Source organism: Stegastes partitus, unplaced genomic scaffold (genome assembly GCF_000690725.1).
Source record: "Stegastes partitus isolate 25-593 unplaced genomic scaffold, Stegastes_partitus-1.0.2 Scaffold2449, whole genome shotgun sequence".
Classification (NCBI taxonomy): domain Eukaryota; kingdom Metazoa; phylum Chordata; class Actinopteri; family Pomacentridae; genus Stegastes; species Stegastes partitus.
In genome coordinates this window covers 32,580-37,993 of record NW_007580180.1, presented here as the reverse complement: position 1 = coordinate 37,993, position 5,414 = coordinate 32,580, and positions in this window count along the sequence as shown.

Genomic DNA, 5,414 nt, shown 5'->3' with positions numbered 1-5,414 from the left:
CTGTCACATCATGTAGCTATTGTTAGCTTTTCCTATATTCAAGCTTTTAGCAAGCTGATAGCTTGTGTTATAAAAGCAGTTAATGTTAGCTGGCGATATTAACGATGCTGACATTAGCTTGCAATATGAGAGACGCTAATGTTAACTTGTGATATGAAAGAAGCTAACATTAGCTTGAGATATCTACAAAGCTAATATTAGCTTGCGATATATGAGAAACCAATGTTAGCTTGATGAAAGAATTAAAGAAGCGAACATTAGCTTGTGATATGCCAAGAAAAAAAAGCTACCACACCTGGAATATCTCCAAGGGGAAGAGTCATAAGCTAACATTAGCTTCTTTCATGTATCCTATGTTAACCATATGTATATGTTGGCAAGTTAGCTAGCTCGCTAAGTAAGATTAGTTTATGTGATAGCATACAATAATCAGTATTGGGGGACGTGACGCTGCGTGTTCTTTGAAAGCGTACGTGGGCGATATGGTGCTTTAATGTGTTCCAACTTTAGAAATGATGCAATACTTACATATTAATATGTATTTATGCAACTACAACAACAAAAATAAAATGGTGTTGATGCTCCATGTTCATGTACTGCTGTTAGCATGATGGCAAGATGCTAACACGCTAAAAGCAACATGCTACAAGGGAAGTTTTCGTTCCCCTAAACCGTTTCCTGTTTATTAGGCTTTTTAAATCTACCGGCAGGTATGAAGCCTTTGACTGTGTGCATCTTGTAGTGGTGCTGAGCTGACAGAATATTACATTTAATCTGTAATCTGATTGTCTGTTGAGCTTCTGCGATCTCTGCTCAGGTTTCTCTGCAGAACAGAGGTTCTCATTTCTGTGGCGGCTCCATCCTGACGGACCGCTGGATCCTAACAGCTGCTCACTGCTTCACATCTGTATCGCGGTACTGAAGTGTCGTTCTCATTTATTCCTCATCTTCACTTTCTTTAACGAAATCTCAAGAGCCTAAAGGTCTCCATTCTGTCCAGAGAGTTTCTCAACGGCGTGAGAGTCGTGGTTGGGGAGTTTGATCGGAGAAAACAAGACGAAGAAGAGCAGACCTTCCTCGTCAAGTCCGTCTCGGTCCACGAGAAGTTCAATCACGTTCTGCCGATGCAGTTCGATGTGGCTCTGCTGCAGCTGGACGGACGCATCGACATGGGCAGGTTTCACTCTGGAGCTTCGTTTGGTGAAATGATGTCTAACACAGTGGAAGTCGCTGATATTCGTCTTCTTCTACAGGAGCTCGTGTCCAGCCGATATGTCTACCTTCACCTGATGAGAACATTCCTCCTCGGACCAGCTGCACTGTGGGAGGATGGGGCAGGATGAAGGAGAGTATGGACCCTCCTGACTTTTATATAGAAATCTACAAGTTCAACCAACCGGACCTCCTCAGAACCAGCTGGTTCTTCATCCACAGTAACTTTATTTAAAGATCAGAGCTCTACTTTCATACTGTGAATATTTCCACAGATGGACACATGACATTTTAGGATGATAAACACTGACACCAGATCAGTTTTACATCCATCCAGGCGTCACAAACACCTGGGACACATTTTGTCCAAAAACATTTAATGGAAAAAGTCCATGAAAGTGATCAATCTGGACCCTCCTCTGTGGACGTCAAGGTTCTGGAATTCTGGAACATTCACAGTCTGAAGATAGAACTCTGGTCAGTAGATAAAGTTTCTGCAGATACAGAACCAGCTGGTTCTGAGATGGTTTGGGGGGAACATTTCTTTTAGATTTGGTTGATTTTCTTACTGTTACAAACCGTTTTCCAGGAGGTCGCCTTCCTGCAGTGCTCAGGGAGGTCCGGTTGGATTTGGTGGATCCAGCTCGATGTAAATACGTCCTGCAAACTGTGAAAAGTTCAGTTCTGAACCAGAAACAGGTCCGAGCTCAACCAGCCATGACTGTTGTGTGTGCCGGACCGGAGCGAGGAGGCAAAGACGCCTGTCAGGTAGAGAAAGAATCAAGTCTGACAAAAACGAGCCCTAAACCAACAACAAATACACAAAATGACACAAAATTAGACACAAAGTGACACAAAAATGGCACAAACCAACAACAAGAAGATGCAAATCTGGCACCAAAAGACACAAACGAGTAACAACATGAAACCAACAAGACACTTACCGACAAAAAAGAGACACAAAATGGAAAAAAATTACAACAACCAACAAAAATGAGACACACAATGGACACAAACAGACACCAACGAGACACAAACCAACAGAAATGAGACACAAAATGACAAGAATAGAAAAAATGTACACAAACCAACAAAAACGGGACACATAATTGGGACAAACAGACAAACAAGACGCAAAATGACACAAAAATGGGAAAAAATGACCCAAAAACGAGAGATAAAATGTTATTGAATTATTATTATTGGGAAGTCTAGTTACAGCATTAAACAGAAAGTCCATGTCCTGCTGTATAGTTCTGTCATTACTCAGTAATCTACCATCTGTATGGACTCTGACACTAGAACTACAGTGAAACGTATGGGAACTCCCTCTGGGACCTCTTCCTGCATCACTGATCTGTAAATAGTTTCTGTTCCTCGTCCGTCCAGGGGGACTCCGGCGGTCCTCTGGTATGTCCGGCCGGGTCCGGGTCGGGCCGCTGGGTGGCGCTGGGCGTCACCTCCTGGGGGAAAGGCTGCGGTCGGAGCTGGGGGGACAACGCCGGCCGTCCCCCGTCCAGGAGAGGCTCTCCGGGGGTGTTCAGCGACGTCCGGCTGCTGCTGCCCTGGATCAAGCTCCGGCTCAGGGAGGGTAGGTGTCCCGGTGGGTTCTGGGAGGAACAACCTGGATCACACGATACCAGGAAGTGGAGATGATCGGCAGACGTTCTGGTGACCTGAGTGGAGGATTGAATGTCCACGTCGTGTTGTGTTGTGGCTCAGTTTACTGTTGACACACTTCTCTGAACGTTAAAGCCACAAAGACGCAGCAGAAACTAGCTTCCAACGCGACGTTTTTATCGTCTTTGAAGGCGATTTTGCACCAAGCAGCCATTCAAAGCTTCTGTCCACTACGATCAGCTTCTGGTTGCTGTTTTCAGAAGGTACCATCCACTGTCTGTATTAGTGGATTCATTTGCTGACAATACGGTTGACGAGACACCAAAACAATGAGCTAAAACTCTCCTAAGAAACTGCAACGTCACTGATTTACTGTTGATACAAGAGGAGGTCAAGAAGTTCTTAGAACCAGGTCGATACTGTAGCAGATCTTGCATCGCACTATTATTTTTCAACACATTTACCTCAACACATCTCGTCCACTTCATCTTCAGACTGTCTGTACCTTCAAATTAGAAGTCTTCAGGTTGGTCCTTGAACCATGCCTCTGTGGGCCTCAGGAAGTCTGCTTCCACCCAAATGTCATTCCAAATTTCTAAACAGGAAGTGATGACTGGGGGTCAGGTCTGGACTGTAGGGGGGGTGGTTGAGTTGTTCCAGTTGTCCCCTTCCTTTTTTCTTTAACAACAGCTCTCAGTTGCTTCATTAGACCGGCGTGGTAACGGTGATGAAGTTTCCAGAAGTTTATAATCAACCAACAACAGAGTCCCAAAACACAGCGGGCAGGAATTTGACGGTTGGGTTCGGACCTTCTTGGGCGAAGGTTGAGCCGGGTTGCTTCCATTCCATCTATTTTGGTTTCTGGATCCCAGTGATGAATCCATGTGTCATCTCCAGTCATTAAATGCCAAGAAGCTCCCGACTAGACTGGAGCCTTTGGAGACGATCCTGAACTTTAAGGTTTCTGGGGACCCATCTTGCGGATACCTTCGGCGTCCCGAGATGTTCGTGGATTATCGTGCAAACACTCATGTGGGAAACCTCACACTGCCTAGCTGTCTCATCAACCTTAACTCGGCGATCATTCGTTATGACGGAAGGGATCATTTCCTCTGACCGTGGATCATCTTCCATGTTAGTCAGCCTTTTGTGAGGAACTTTATTGTAGCCCTCAACTTGAAATTTAGCTTTTTCCATCAGTGCTCGATGGTCATCATCTTAGAACGTCTCTGAGGATCACACAGATATGTCGTGACCTGACATGTTTGGACTGGTGAGATGTTGCGTCGCTGTCTAGATCAGAAACTTCGTGCTACGATTGGCTGAACACCCAGTTCTACAAACGTTTTGGCAGCTTCAAGTTCACACCTTTCCCTCATGAATTCTGCTCAAACAGTCATTTTGGTTCATTTAACCTCCTTAACTGACAGACGACAGGGCTGTTGTCGGGTAAACTTCTAAACAAAGGTTAGCATTTTAAAATTCCTTCTAATCCGCAGCAGTTCTTCCTCTTCGTTACTGATTCGACCATGTTTGTTGTCTGTTCCTTCACGTCCTCTCAGTATCTTAAATGTTGGCAGAACAGGTTTTGGATGGTTTGAACATGTGGGTGGAGGAAGAACGTATTTATGGCAAAACATTTCTTCTGTTGCAGCCTCGTGTTTTAAATGTGTTTTGATACCGACTGCAAGACTGTTTGGAGGAGCATGAAAGTAACATCTCATTATTAAACTCCACTGAGTTTGTTTAAATATAAGTTCCTGCAATACCAGGTGGTTTTATTGTTGTGAAAAGCAGCAGCTACCAAAGAGTCTCTGCAGAGTTTCCACAGTAATGCATGCAGGGATGTCTGGTCTGTCGCTGGTTTTGTTTCTTTACAGTAAAAATCTCTCATAGATTTGAATTTAAATTGATTTGAACAAAACAAATCTTTGGTCATTTTGGATGTTTTCAGCAGCGGGTCGGTTGGAAATAAAACAGGAAGTGAAGGAACAAAGAAGGAGCCGGTTCACTGAACAGAAACCTCATTTAAATCAGTTATTTGAAAGAAAAAATCGAGCTATTAGGGATTGAAAATGATTACATGACAACCAGAATAGTTAGATAATATAATATAAAGATGATAAATCAATAATATTGAGTAAAATTGCAATTAAAAAAGCGTTAATTTACATGTTGACTGTAAAAAAAAAAAAAAAAGGGCAAAAATCTGTGTTTTACTATAAAACCACCATTTTTACATCAGTGAAATGGTTAAAAGCTAATTTGATGTTGCACCTTTAATGAATTTAATGAACTGTGCATTTGTTCAACTCATTTAAAGTCTAAAGACCTCGAGATGCTTGTGTTTAAAGTTCTGAAATGATCTGAAAACTAAAAAAAGAAGCATAAATACTTTAACTTGTCTATTTACGATAAATTAACAAGAAAACATTTGGTGCTGCTCTAATTCCTGCCAGCGTTTGAACACAGTTAAAATAAATAAAACAGAGTTTTTATTCTGGTATTGATCTGCTGTTTCTGTTTGTTTCAGCTCAACAGGAAGTGACTTCATCCAGTGAGTGTTCTTCTTCTTCTTCTTC